Raw genomic sequence first — 16688 nt, forward strand, 5'->3', positions numbered from 1 at the left:
TTATTTATTTTGACACATTTTTTTAACAGGATATTGTAATAAGGGTTAAAAAAGAATAAGACAAAGGATATTTTAGAATAATATGAAAGCTGAGCATGCGATAGTTCAACTCGAATATTTTTTCTTTTCTAAATCTGAAAATATCCTTTAAAAAACCAAAAAAAGAGTTCAGAATTAATTTTAATTTCTTAATGTTCTTGACATCGGCCGGCAAACTCACTCTACCTGATTGTAAAAAAGGGTGCAAAGATACAAGCCAATACCAACATGCAGCGAGAAATTTTTAAATTTTACGGTCTTTATTCTTTGTTTTTTATTAACCAGAAAAATTCTTAATTAAATTAAATTTCCTTGTGTCCGGGTAATTTATTATATCAGAACAAATGTTTGCCTACACTCCATAGTTATAAGCATTAATTTGCAGTTAAAACGAGTAGCCCAAATCCATGGTTTTTGGTTGGCCAATCCTTCCACTTTTTGAATATTCAATATCAGGAAGTGTTGTGTCGGTCCTCATTTATTTTGTCCTGTCGAGTCTTTGGACCAGTCCTATAGATCCTCGGAATTTTTCATAAATTATATCGATGTTTTATTACGCCAAATAAGATGTTCCCTTAAAATATTAAACATATAAACGTATATAATTCGTTCTATTATATACATATAATAGAATATTTTTTTTTAAATAAGAAAAACCTAATGACGTCACAAGGGATTGATTTTTACTTGTATAAGGACCGATAAATTATAATAACGAACAGTTATGTACCTCATCACAAAGTATCAAACTGTTTAGGTTGACTACAATCTAGTTTTCTGAAGGTTGGGTAGCAGACTTTCAAGTGCATGACCATTTTTCATTATTTTTACGGAATACCAATTGACCCAGGTTAAAGTTAACTATTGTAGACACAGGTACAGTCTGTATAACAAAACATGATTCAGCAACTTTAGAATTATACATTATCAACATTATATTTCTTAAAAATACTGGTAAAAAAATAAGATGAAATAATTTATCAATATTACTACATTAACAAATAAATTTAGACACATAACCAATATATAAGTATATTCATATATAAGCAAAGGTTAATCAATTTTGTATGATGTTCAAAAGTCATCATATAGAAATAATTGAAATACAAAATACCATGGATATGTATAATCATAATCACACAAACTTTGTTTTTTTTATGATTCCCTCATTACGAAGATATGAACCGATAAAAAGATTATATTGACACTATTGTAATTTGAGTATTTTTATTCTTACTTTTTTTTTGTCTCCGAATCTGAAGTCGGAGTTTAATGTGACTTAAGAGAGACTCGAGTGTAAAAGGTTGATATTATCTAGTGATACACATTTTTTAATTTCAATTTTTCATTAGTGAATCTTAAAAAAGAGGTTTCGTGAGGACATTTATTTTAATAAATCATCCGAAAATAGGGTTCATTTCCTCAATATGACGTCTAAAGCCCTTGACTATGTAGTCCAAATCGAGCTTGCTCCACTCCTTCTTGATGGAAGCTTCTAGAGACCAGACACTCTTGTCAGGACTAGTGCACACCTTCTTCTCCGGAAACGCATAGACAGAGTAATCCAAGTGGTTCATGTCTAGAGAGGAGGGTGGTCAAATTTTGAGGACCCAAAAGTCCAGAAAATTGTCTCTCAGGAAGGGCTGGGGCTTAGCTGTGTGATGACGCGGAGCTCCATCTTGAGTGAAAACAAAGTTTTCCCGAATTTTTTCTGTGGCTCAAGGTAGCACTTTCTTATCCAGAAGTTCAATGTAAGCATTTAAATTCAGCTACTCTTTCCTTTCCACAAAAATGGGAGGGCAGAGTTTGTCTGTGCCTCGTTCTGAAGACAGGTTTCACTTAAGCTGAGTTACTGTCAGGATATTTGTTTGTGATGTAGCAACTCTTTTGCTTATTCAAGTGGCATCATGGCTGAAAAAGTTTTCATCAGAACAGAGCAAAACTTAACCAGAATTTTTGCTGGTCTTAAGGAAATTTAGAATCTTCTTGCTCTTTCCAACCGTGTCAGCTTGCTCCGTTCAGAGATAAGATGTCTTATTATCCTCCTCTGTTATTTTTAAACAATGTTATTCCGGATTGAAAATAATAACCACCAGATAAGATCAACCCTATATAATCCCAGCTTTGTATGAAAGGGGAAATTATTCAATACAATGTCAAGAAGTTTATATTACAAATGGTATTCATAATTATAGAAACTTTATTGCGATATATAGTTTGGGAAAATAAGTTAGTATGAGTAAATATTTATAAAGGTTCTTATGTGTATAGATATTGTCATGATACGTATAGATCAATTAAGAAATAGCCACAGGAGGTCATATGATATAGGTTTTCGAATTGTGTTCATAAAAATTGTTAACATAAAAAAAATGATAAAATTAAAGGCAAATTTTATTGTTTAGTTAATGTTTTTCATTCAAAGAACCTTCATAACTGTTAATAATTGTTTTTAGAATTTGCCTTGTGCAAAGTTGTTAAGGGTAGGTAGCTAACTGTTTAATCTCCTATGACTTACTCATTTGACCTAGGTTTTTTAAAGTGCCCTTTCAAAGGTGTGAATATGTACTATACTAACTATATTATATATAATTTAATAAAACTAAGTTATCACTTGTAAAACCGAACTAAAATGTGAATACTTTGTGACTTCATGCGGGGATCCCTTTAACGGAGAGCCATTTTAAATTTCATTTTATTTCTAAAACCATTTTTTTTTCTGTATATAACAAAGTAATGTCTTGGAAAATAATCAATATCGTTTGACATTCTAAATACTTTTTTTTAAATCTCGTTTCTTTAGAATAATTTCGATTTAGAACCATGTTTTGAAATGAAATAGCTATGTATATAAATGAAAGTTTAAAGTAATAAATATAATTCGAAATTAAATATAATTACGTCGATTATTTGACAAGTTATAATGAGTAGTTAATATTTTAGAAGCAAGAAGGTTTACCCCGAATTTAAACATGTTTCATATTCAATGTATCTAATTATTATTTATTGATTAGATGTGTAGAATCTAAACGACTTATATAAATTTAATTTCTGAAATTTTACTTCATATGGCTTCAGTAACAATACTAAATGTGCGTTTTAGCCTGGGTACATTTTAAGACATGACTTTTGTTGCATAATTCTATTTCATACAACAATTATTTATGTATTCATCGTTATTCGCAGTTTCCTATATAATCTTGAATAATGTAGGAACCATTCATCAAATGATTACTCATGAAATAATATTTTATAAGTGAATGATAGATATTGCCAATCATGACTAGACTAGGATCATGAAAAAAAATGTAGAAAGAGTGAAATATCATTTAATATTTAAATTAACAAGTCCCTTATCATTAATTTTATATTTTTAATAACATTAATATTCCAAGGAAAATCACAAATAAAATCTGTAATAATAATTTGATGATAACCATTAAATGAATTTAGATATAACTAAATAGTTATAGGGAGGAACAAGGAAAAAATACATTAAATTAAACGTATATATTTAACATCTACAAAACACATAAAATCTCAGGGTTTAGATATAAGCCCACTAACACACAGGTTTTTAACGATCCTGGTCTTATGAGAAGTACACTTATGTACCTGGGTTATTCCAAGGAACATTAACACTTATTTTTTTCTTCTTTTTAACCGATTTAAATGTTGTTTAGTACGTCAAATAGCACTATCCAACAAAATCACATTATTTTTGAGTATATCAGTTGTTAGTTTTATTGTATCACGCAACTTTCCTACAAAAGAAACAGAAAAAGATATCAAATTATCTGGTAGTCAGCCAAATAAGTCAAGTACATCAACTGCTATTTATCTATAGGTCTCTTAGACTATCATTGTCATATTATTTTCCGTAATTTGTGAAATGAGTTACACATATATATGTACATATATTCATAATATTAAAATTCAACATAATATTTTATTCGATACTGCATTATAACTATCCTTAGTAATATTTTATTATCAGCGTAGCTCATACATTTGTATTTGTTTATGATGGCCAAATTTATTCATAGAAATAATAAAATGGCCAATATATCCACAACAACTATGATGGATCAACAAGAAATTATGCTGGACTGTCCTTTTGGAAACGAAACATAAGTATATTCATAACTTATTACTTCATTTATTTATGAAAAGGAATTAATTATTAAATAGCCATGACGTATCAAGTGAGGGAATCGACAGCTGACAATAAAATACAAGGACGTTTTAGTGCTAGTGAGATAACACCATGTACAAGAACAGGATATGCTTAACTTCACTTAGTAGAGTTTGATCCTCTTATTCCAAATTTTCCCTTATGTGGTCTTAAATTTCTATAAATTGTAATTTCTATATAATTGTTTAAATTTCATACAAAGATATATTATATAAACCTTTGGTTGTATTAATAAAACAAAAAATAAACAATTAAACAAAGCTACCATCTTAATATCCAACAGATGTATGCATAATAATTTGAAGATTGAAGGTGCTTTATAACCAATATGAGAGGTTTCATCACAAGGTTTTTAAGGGGTAATTTTTAAATACTATCGTCGATCTTCAAATTATTCTTCCTGAAAGGTTATATTATTAAAATTGTAAATTAGTTACATTTGTTATGGATTTCTTATTATTAATACAGCCAATGATTGAACTAAACCATTGGTTGAAAAATAAATTATAATAATATTAATTTATGTAAATGAGTAATGTAACTAAACTTAGTGAACAAAATTAATCCGCCTCTTTTAAGACTTTTGGTCTGGATCGATCTCTAAAAAGATTCAGTCTGGATCAGTCCCAAATAAAATAAAAATGAATCTTGATAGGTCATAATAAAAATTTGCTCTTGATTGGCCTATTTAAAATTCGTTCAAAACCGAGTCTATAAATGAATTGTCAATGACGTCACTTGTGTTTCAAAACTGTGAACATCGACCTACAATGACCTCATATAAAGATAAATGTACTGGAAAAGTCATATTTGTACGAGTCATAAATTAGGATAAGGGAGAAAATTGATTAATAGATTGAACTCGGAAAAATTGATTCACAGTTTGAACACTATTAAATTTCGGTCTACGGTCGGAATCGTGATCTGGACAAAAATGTCGGTCCTAATCGGTTCCTAAAAATCGCTTAAGACGGAACAGGAAAAAACTTAAAATAATAAATATGAAAGCTGTGTGATAACTGATTATGTTATCATCAAGTTATGATGTCATTAATACAAAACTTCTCCTTTTCCACTTTTAAATTATTCTTATGCCCCGCCCACACCCACAATTTCTATACTTTTTCTTCATCTGTTGGTTACTGTTTAAATTATTTATTTTGGTTTAACGTCCCTCTTGATGAACTTTAACACGCCCCAAGAATTGAAAAACGCTGCTATCGCCTATGGTTTGAGGTGTTTAACTTGAACAATGAGGTCCTAGGACTTATCAAGTCCATACTAAAATCATCAATGTATCTACTAATCCTTGGATAAAGGTTTACTCTAAATAAGAGCAAGATTGGGAGTTTAATTTGTAATGTCATTCAGCATAAAAACTTGTTTTTTAATGCAAGGGCAAGGTGTCTATATAATGAAGATTTTGTTCAATTTTTTTCTCAGAGAAACACCAAGAATATGGCATAAAGTTGCTCAAACTAATTTTATAAACGTCCTGTTGTGACACTTACAGTATCAAAAAAGTAACCGATTATGTTTGAAAACATAACTTGTTTTTCATATGGTCAATTATATATTGCCTGTTCAAGAGTTGGAAGGCCTAAGAAGGGTTTAGTTTTTGACCTTACAGGAAAAAGATAAAATATCCTACATGCCTTATGTTGATATATAATTCTGCATTATATAAATACGACTAAAAATATTTCTTTAAAGTTGATCAATCTTTAATTTTTATTATACTTCTAAGGATTGGTCTTTATTTATTTACCATTACAGTAAATTAAAGTTAATAAACAATTAACTGGGGGAACTGCAATATCATGTATGTAAAGGGTGGCTCATCTAAACGTTTGCAAGCCAAGAAATAAAAGTGACACGCTGCTATAAGTTTAGTTTTTCAAATGCAAAGAACGCAATCTTTAAACAAAAAGGAGCTCAATAATAATCAATGACAAGGTGACTGAAAGCAGAATTTCCATTTTAAAACAAGTCAATGCAGGGCCTTCCAGTCCAGATCTAAACCCTCTTGACTAATTTGTATTTGGTTATATCAAGCCAATACTCAAATTTGGAAGACCTCGATAAGTCTATTATTGATGAAGAATGCGTCAATCTTTCCAAGTTATTTATCTGTAACAGTTGTTTCTGTCATTTGACCATGTGATCAAATCATTGGCGTATAATTAAAAAATAAAGATGTCTAAAACTTATATTCGCCCCGTATGTACGAGTATATCCTGGAAAGCCATTGGTTAATCAAAAAAATATAGAACACTTTATTAACACAATATCTTATGGATTTATGTAAGATCCTTTGAATGCACAAAAATATATATATATAACTCTGGCAGGAGAAGTTTTAGAAACTCAGTTGTAGACTGATGGTTTTTTTGGAAAAAAAATTAAAAAATAAACAACTGTGGATTTTTCAATACTCAAAAGTATTTGCGATAAAATGTAGATTTAATAGAAATACAAAGCCTAAATCTCAGGGTGTATAATATACTAGTTCACTTATTTCTTAACCGATTTTATATAAATTTGACAATCAATCAATAAAATTGCCGTTAGCTCGGATCACACGTTCACAACACCTCGAATATGTCCCACTGCCTATCTGATTGTCCCATTGAGTAAATTCAAAATGTTATCCTTATTCCAGCTCCCAGGGATCTTGTGGTTCTATAGGAACCTTCATTGGAAATCTGTTCAATATTGCCCCAGACAAAATATTTTTTAATGAATTCAATTCCGGCGAGTTAGGAGGGCATTAACTCGGCAAGACGTGCAACGCATTCTCAGAATCAAGAAGTTCGGTGTGACGGGATACCCCGTCTTGCTTCCAGATACAAGATAGGCCTTTCATGCAAATCCAGGGTAAGACTTTGGTGTGCAGAATACTGATGTAGATCTTGGTGTTGACATTCAGGGAATCCTTGAAGATAGAGGTTGGCATAACGCTGCTAACAACGCCAAGAACCATAATTTGCTGAGGGTAATTGGCGTTCATGATCCTAGGGAAGTTATAAAGACTTTTTGCTAATCATCTATTGTTCCTCGAGTGATGCTTCTGGGTTTGACTAAAGTTGTTCTCTACTGAGAAGAACCAGACAAGATATTTCACGGGAGGCTTCTGTTTTAGTTTGATCAAAGCCTTGGTTTGGGTGATACTTTTCTCCCTGTGTGACGAGATTAGAAGATGTCCCTTGCAATGTGCATGGCTGTGGTACCGTGGGGCTTCATTGATAACACGATGGGCAGTTGAACCAGACGCTACGGCGATGCTGTCAGCGATCACATTCATCAATTTACCGGAATTTATATCAATTTTCAAAGTCAACCAGATTTTTTATTCTTAACATTTTCGGGTCCATATTTAATTCAACTAGCACTTGAAACGCTTATTATGAATCGTTAATTAGTTTTTTAGTATTACATCTTGTTTTCGAGAACTCCGTATTTTGTCTTATTTAAAATATTTTTACCTTTTTGACAGATTTGAGACAAGTTTTTCGTGAGGACAAAGTTAGTATTCCTAATTAGTATGAAATTATGATTTTCAAGATTTATAATAACTTTGAATATGGGTATATGTTTCTTGTGGGATCCTTTATTTCCATTAACCTTGGTTTTTGTAAGGACAAAATAGTTAGCAAACACCGTCACTACAGGAGTGCAAGTAGTAGAAAGGGCTCTATTAGTATTGCGTTGGTCCAATCTTAGGACCTTTGTCTTTAGGGCTGGAAGTACTGATTGAAAGAAAGAATAAATAAAATTGACTGACTTCATCAAGGACCGAACTTAATAAGTATGTAGGAGTTATATGCATTAATGAAATAGACTGAACCGAGACTGAAATGGACGTGACTACAGTCATCAGTCCTACTCATGGACTGACGAAAATAATAAGTGACATATCCTACCTGATCCTCACTAAAAGGTTGTTGTTGAGTTGATAGAAAATAAAAAATAAATTATCTTTTTTTGTTTTCACAACTTTGAATATTAACAATTTTCTCTATTCAGTAAAATAAAAATATATTTATTTGTCGAAATGCGTAAAAAAGTTATCTTCTATTTTAGAAAATTTGAAATGTCAAAAAAAAAAAAATTCAAACCATCTTTTCTATACAAAAAAATAGAACATTCCCTCAAATTTTGTCTCTTCCCAAGAATTTAAACTTTAAAACCTTTCAAAAAATATATATATTCCAAAAAAAAAAAGTTTATTCACAACTTTGGTCTTCAATTACTTTTTTAAATTTTATTGGTCAAATTTTGTATTTTATAATTTTTCTAAAAAATTATTTGTTACAGACTTGGGAGCAAATATTCATTAATCCAAGATCATGAGAGTGTATTTCGAAAGGACTCACTGATTAGTGGCACCATACTCATAGTCATAATCATAGTTGAGGCTTTAAAAAAATGTAAGAAACTCAATCGATAGAGGGAATAGTATATTTTAAAAGTAATTTCCAAGAGGCCAGAATATTTGTAGCAAAATTAACTCAAACCTAAAGTAATTAATATTGTGAATTGATGAGGATTCTAAAAATTTCTTAGTATTTATATACAAGTATAAAAAGTTTTGTAACTATGTACATAAAACTTGTTAAAAGTTGTAAAAAAGTCAATTTTAAACTTATATTTCTCTTTCGTCATAAAAATAAAAATTTGCACATATAAAAAAACTCACAAACTAATGAGTAAATATACAATTGATTTTTTTTGACAAAAACAAGTGATGAATCAACAAAACTAACAGGTATAACAGTAAAGCACGAATCAATCACTCCAATGAATTGTTAAATTTAATAAACGTTTGCATTTAATGTGTATGGCGCATTTCAAACCTACATTACCATCGAATAGTAATCGTCATTGTTTATAATCTAATGAGATGTTATTTGTTTTTTCTTTTCAATATATTTATTGATGGCCAACCATCATATTAATCAATATATTTATGTTCATATCTTTATATATACATGCATAGTGTCAAAGTAAACGATTTTCTTATTCCATAAAGGCATTCTGACGCTTACTTTTATGTATCTTTTTGAAAAATGTATACATATATTTAAAAAATATTGTCAATTCAAAAGTCTTCCGGCCACAGATCTAAAATCTGACTTTCTCGCCATCTATTGGGAAAAAAGAGAGTTAAGAGAGAGAAGAAGAAGAATGAATGGCGTTACCTCGCTAAAACAAAAATACTTTATTTATTTTGTTACCAGCTGTCGATTCACTCTTCTGACTTGATACGTCATGGCTATTTCATAATTTATTCTTTTTGATAAATAAACGAATTAGCTAATAAGTTATTATATACTTCTGCTCCGTTTTCAACTGGACAGGAATACAATTTCTTGCTAATCCTTCGGCGTGAACATACATATACAGATGTATTGGACATCTAATCATGAATAATATGAATAAATGTTGTCCATCATATAGAAATACATATGTATAGCTACGTTTTTAATAAAATATTTCGAAGCATTTATTACCCTAGTTTTAAAGATAGAATAGTCCCATAGTTGGAAATAACTGTCTAATGATTCTATTCTGTCTATATGATTTTGGGCCTTTTGATGCAAGTAAGATTGTTTTGGGATGAATAGTAGAATTATCAATAGCTAACAAAAAATAAAATGTATTTTTTAATGCAGTAGAATAACATTATTGAATATTATATATCGGAAACTCAATAAAAAGAAGCCACCAAAATGAAATGCATTGAAAAAGCAATGGTGTGCGTGTATGTCGTATGAACTGAAGTGCATAAAATATGTCCTGGAATGCGGGAGTGGTTTTTTCTAGTCGGGAATCGAAACAAACTTTTTTATTTTCCAAAGTTGTATCAATATTATCTAATTTTTGGGAATGAAACGTCTAAGAATAAAGTAAAAACTTGGGGGTGTGCTTACCAAAGATGGAGAATGGTAACGAGGGCTTGCTCGGTAATTATTAGTGATGGCACGATTAATAGGAATCGGGAGTCAGATGAATCGTGTCTTTTTTCTGGAATCGGAATCACCATGGGGAAAATAATTTTTAATTTGCGATTCTGATTCCTATTTACTACTGGTATTTAACTATTAATTACTTTTCTAAGTGAGGAAAAAAAATATCCCCCCAAAAAAAAAAAAAAAAAAAAATTGAGGAAGTTTAGCTTCTTAATAGAAATTTGAATATTTGAATTGTTTTTCAAAATATTTAATATTTGAAATTTTTTCCCAAAAGAATTTTATATTTATATTTTTTTTCTCAAAAAAAAGTCCAAAAAAATAAAAAATTGACCCCTCCTACTTCCACCAAAATATTATTCTGTGGACGCCCTTGTTTAGGAAAATAATGTTTAATTTGAGATTCCGATTCTTATTTATTAAAGTTATGTAACTATTTATTACTTTTCTAAGTTATGAAAAAAAAAAAAAACCCCCTCCCCCCCCAAATTTAGGAAGTTTTCCTTCTTAATAGAAAATTTAATATTTGAAATTTAATTCAATTTTTCAATTTTTTTTCCAAAAAAAAGTTCAATATTCTAAATTTAATTTTTCAAATTTTTGTCCGTCATTATCTGTTAATAATCATGTATTTTAAAAAAAAAAAACTTCACCTAAAAATTTAATGTTTGATTTTTTTTTTTTTTTTCAAAAAAATTTTTAATTTAATTTTTTCTAAATAATTCTGAATTTTTGAAAATTCAGAATTATCAATTTGTATATTTGATAATTCAATTTTTCAAATTTCTATCGAAAGGATATTTTTTTTTGGGCCCTCCACTACCACTACCAAAATATAATCCTGTGGACGCCCATGATAGCAAGATGGTATTTTTTAAATATTATTTCAAAATATTAAAGAATCGGCATCGGGAATTTTTACTAGAATCCCATTTGCATCGGGATTTTTTTAAATTGTCCCATCACCAGTGTAATTCCTTATTGGACTCGGAGTAAAATTCTCTATTGTTTGCCGCTGGTCTAATTAAGCGTCAATACAGGTATGCTGCTCGCCTCCTAAACATTCTTGCAATTGACAGGAGGAGTATGACGTTGATTGTGGCTTTATATATACTGGCAGAACATTTTTTATGCATCACTACGTATGGAACAAAGATGAAACTACGCCTCAATAGACCTTATGAAATTGATTAATGGTCTCTACTACGCAACCCATTTGTTTATATATATTTTGTTCAACATTCTTGATTTGCCTATGGCAATTATTTTTTAAATGTTTAAAAATTATGTAAATTATCTACATACAAATCCCTTTCAAATAATTATTATGATTTTACCTTCTCTTTCCATACCTTAGTCGTCATGATGGATCATTTAATCGTAATTAACCCTTTGAAAGAGAATTTTACTTAAAAAAAGTTGGATACATTATATTTTCCACTGAAAAAATGCTTATAAAAAAATATGAATAAGCCATTACAGATAGTAGCTGAAAAGTAAGTAAATGTACTCTAGTTTGTGACTTCATTTGAGTACCTGACGCAAACACTTTTTTGGTTTAAGCACAAAACAAATAACCTTAAAATACTTTTTGTTGGTACATCTTCGTTATTTCCTTAAAAAAATTCAATTCAATTTCGCACACCTTTTAACTAAGTATAGAAATACATAATTTCGTCATCCATGCACAAACATTTTTAGTGAGTGTTTGATAATGGATGGTAGAGTTCTCTGCACTCTTGTACCTAAAATTCCACAAAATATTTTGTAGGCTGTGTTCAGCATTGTCAGGGGTCTGAGATTATCGATATATTTGGGGCTGTTTTTTGGAATTAATGTCTGATTTTCCAGAGTTATATGTTGATCAAACCTCCCAATACTATTGGCTTACCTCCATCAGTATAAGTGATAACTTGGTGAAATATTTAACATGGAATTCGTATGGGAAGCCATCAGACCTAGGAGCCTTATTCTTTTTGTTGTACGATTTGATATCCTTTTCTATTTCCTCAACTGACACGTCGACGTCTAAAGCTGTCACCATTGAGTTTGTAATTTCAGATAAGCCGGAACTGAACCCGTCCTTCCCCCTCCCCTTGCATGTCCATTAAGTTAGCATTACAATATAAGCCCATGCAGAAAACATCTATTTGTTTCATCCTGCACTACCAACAGTAATCTCCAATGATTTTCCGTATTCCCGTCTAATAGAGCTTTAATGGCCTTTTTTGACATTCCACTATTTTCAAATTTATTGACGCGTTCTAAAATAATTTGCTCTCTCGGAATATTTGACATACCTGATCTATCATGTGTGCCCATATTACATGTAAAACTGATATTTTGGAGGTCCTCATTGGCTCTCCATTATTATGCATCTTGTGTTTCTATGATCTAAACTAAAATCAAAAAAATGACTTCTTCCATTACATTTTTCAATTCTAAGTCTATTGTTTCATCTGCTTATAGTCTTATGAAAAAAACATAATCGATTCCTTAACTTTTTTTAACCTGATTTTTGTTTCTTACAAAAAACGTATGTTCAGGGGGGTGTATGGAATTTGGGAGCTATATCGATTATTGTTTGAGCTTTTTCATTGTGAACTTGTTTTGTTTCTTACCTGTAGTGTCTTGTATCTCTTTCATGATGATCAATAACCATATTGAAATCATCAAGTAAAATAATTTTATCAGATTCCAGGCCAGTTTCATCCAAGACCTTAAAGTAAAGAGAGTCGTAGAAATGAGTCTTTATTTGGACCATATATAGATATAATTATTATTTTTCTGTCATTCCAATAGATGAATACCATGGTGATGGTTTCTCCCTACTCTTCGAGTAGAAATTAGAAACGTATTATACTCAGATGGAAAACTTTCCAAAATATCCCCCCTGACTTGTATTACTAATAGAAATTACATCAGGTCTAAAAGTCAAGAAATACCCTGTAACTAGTTCTCGTTTTTTGATATGTAAAATAGAATTAACATTAGCAGAAATCATTTTCAATTTCATTTTTCGCATGATAAAAAAATAAAAAAAAGGGGAACCTTTGTGGTCACATGATTAAAATTAAAAATAATAACCGAGAAGGACAAAACAATCATTAAATAAGAATGCAAATATAAAAGACACACAAGTCTTAAAGCTTGCTAAATTTAACGTCCCCTATCTTAGTGTCTTGGTATCTTTATACCTCTTCTTTGAATCATTCTCTGGACATCTCCAATATTCTTTTTATTTTCTGTTCTTCTTGGCCGAAGTCATCTTTGTTGGCGTTGATATTCATCTTCTTCTCAGTACCAATTTCCAGTCTTTCCTCAGATTGTATATTTTCCCTATAGGCGTGGTCCATGTCCAATCTATTACTTCTACTTCTTCTCGACTTGATTTCATTAAATCTTTACATTTTTTAGTTCTAAACACAAAGTATTCATTTTTGACTTTTCCAATACCCTCCTGCTCCTCTAAAATGGCAGCTTTTTCAATAGGACTCATTTCCTCAGAACCTCCAATTCTCTGTGGCAGACTTAGTTCAGATATCCCATTTGCACTTTAAAATAACTTACACACTATTAAATTTATTTTTCTTTACTGGGGAAAAAATAACTAACCCTTTTAAGGTGGGAATACATATACAATTGAGGGTTATCTGTGAACCTCAGAGATTGCCCTGAAATCTATTATACAATCTATACATTGACCTCTAATTTTAAAATTCATGAATCATACTTTATCATAGGGCAAATATTGACTTATAGGTAATTGATAAAATGTTTGCACTTTGGTAGAAATGTAGGCAACTCTTCCTAGAGGCCCTTGATTCACAGGAATGATCTTCATATACATTAGGTTAGAGCTGTTTTGGGGGTGTAATAAATTTGGAAATTGATAAATGGCTAGCGATAAAAAGTTAATACGTACTGTTAGAAAATACCATTCAATGTTTCAGTTCTAAAAAAAAATATTTTTACTCCTGACACTCGATTGAATTTTCCTTTGTTTTAATTTTGCTAAAATACTGACTTTTATTGTCTCAAAAAATATTATATGAAAGATATTAATTATAGTTTTAAATGGTTATTACTAATCCTATTCTGAAGTATTCTGAATTTCTATAAAATATTATAAATATAAATATATTTAGAGTAATTTTATCCTAAAGATTGCAGATAACTTTACCATCTAAGACCAACAACTCAAAAAAAGGGTTTGTGCTTGGAATACTTTGCTTTTTTTACGTAGAATATATGGAGCCTGTATTTTATTCTTATTTTAGCCCCCAGTTACGATAAAACCAGCCCATGAGAATCAATACAAGTAAACTGATGACTCGTACCTTTTTGCCAACATGAAGAACAGCAGTAGCTCATAACTGGAAGTGAATCGTTATTTTAAAGTTTATTTAATTCCAATAACATGAACCGGATTTTGCAAAAGTTTTTCGACAATTTTTAAAGCTTAATAAATCGGCTTATACTACAACTGCTTGATTATTATCCTCTCCAACAGAGATCCCCGAGTCTCATTTTTCCTTTAAGTTAAAAAAATCTGAGTTTATTATCATGTCGCAAAAACAAGGAAGGCGAAAGATTACTACCTTGCTAGGCACTGGAATGTTCCTAAAAGTAACTATTGCGATCAAATATTGCTGTCCAAGGCCAGTAAGAGTTTGTCTTTCAACAAAATAGATCTCTAACCCTGACAGTCAAGATTGATCAAGAATGGTTAGGATAAAATTTTAAATTCTGGGACAAGTACTCTTGGCATTCCCGATCACCAAATCTGAATCCACCTGGATTATAGTATCTGGTGTTATGTAGACTACATCCATGAAGGGGTGTACAAAAGTATTAAAATTCCATCCTTTGAGGTGTAATATTTTTGTAACAAAATTTCCAATCTGCAATCTGGGTCCAATCCACCTCCTCCGATATACAAAAAAGGTCATCCCCGTCAATTTTATCAGACGTGATACTCTCCTTAAGACAAACAGTCCAAAATCTATATCATGATGATAAATTAAACCTTCAAATATTCCAGATTCTGGGGCCTTCAATAAGACTTAGTTCCATAAAATATAATATCAAAAACACTCAAGAGATTGCAAGCATTGATGACAATGTTTATTAGGGGGCATTCAAAGTCAGTTTGTAATCGTGGGAACGTCCAGAAGTTGAAGCTTAAATTTACAGAAACCCCTACAGATCAATTGAAATAGCCAAGGAGATTAGATTGTCAAGGAGTTCGATGATTCGAAAAATCTATTATGACCAAAGGACGGGTTCTCTCAAGTTTTGCTATGGTCAGAACTCACAGATGATGCACAGACTAATCGTTTTGAAAGATGTGAAAATTTATTGGAATTTTGAACAAGGAGAGGGTCAATATTGTTTTCGGATGAGAAAAAGTAGGATCTTGAACAAATATTCAAGAGGCAAAACGATCTAATCTTGACCTCATCAAAAAAAAAAATATCCCTTAGGATCAGTAGATTGTTCCAAAGTGGCTTAATAGTTGCCCCCTCATTGGTTGGACACGAGTTTTAATAAAAAAAGAAAAAATCTTCTGTGCGAAGAAGAATGATTACATTTTATTTTTTTAGAACCTGTAGTTCTTCCCTCGTTCAAGCCCAATTTTTCAAATGCAAAGAACGCATTCTTTAAACAAAAAGGAGCTCAATAATAATCAATGACAAGGTAACTGAAAGCAGAATTTCCATTTTAAAACAAGCCAATGCAGGGCCTTCCAGTCCAGATCTAAACCCTCTCGACTAATTTGTACTTGGTTATATCAAGCCAATACTCAAATTTGGAAGACCTCGATATGTCTGTTATTGATGAAGAATGGGTCAATCTTTTCAAGTTATTTATCTGTAACAGTTGTTTCTGTCATTTGACCATGTCATCAAATCATTGGCGTATAATTAAAAAATAAAGATGTCTAAAACTTATATTCCCCCCGTATGTAAGAGTATATCCTGGAAAGCCATTGGTTAATCAAAAATATATAGAACACTTCATTAACACAATATCTTATGGATTTATGTAAGATCCTTTGAATGCACAAAAAATATATATATATAACTCTGGCAGGAGAAGTTTTAGAAACTCAGTTGTAAACTGATGGTTTTTTTGGAAAAAAAATAAAAAAATGAACAACTATGGATTTTTCAATACCCAAAAGTATTTGCGATAAAATGTAGATTTAATAGAAATACAAAGCCTAAATCTCAGGGTGTATAATATACTAGTTCACTAACTGAGGGTTAAATTTTTCGGCACCCTGAAAGCACTAAAGCATCGTCAGAACAAATAACTATATTTAATATGTTTGACAAGATATTATTAAAGTGATCGAAAATAAATAAATAGTTTAATTAATTTTTTTTAATGGTGGGACTAATGACTAATGTGGGATCTTCTTCTCAAGACCAATCCTGAATTTCTAGACCTAATAACTATATGAGTTATTAGTTATA

The sequence above is a fragment of the Lepeophtheirus salmonis genome, chromosome 14 (genome assembly GCF_016086655.4).
Source record: "Lepeophtheirus salmonis chromosome 14, UVic_Lsal_1.4, whole genome shotgun sequence".
In the NCBI taxonomy this organism is placed as follows: domain Eukaryota; kingdom Metazoa; phylum Arthropoda; class Copepoda; order Siphonostomatoida; family Caligidae; genus Lepeophtheirus; species Lepeophtheirus salmonis.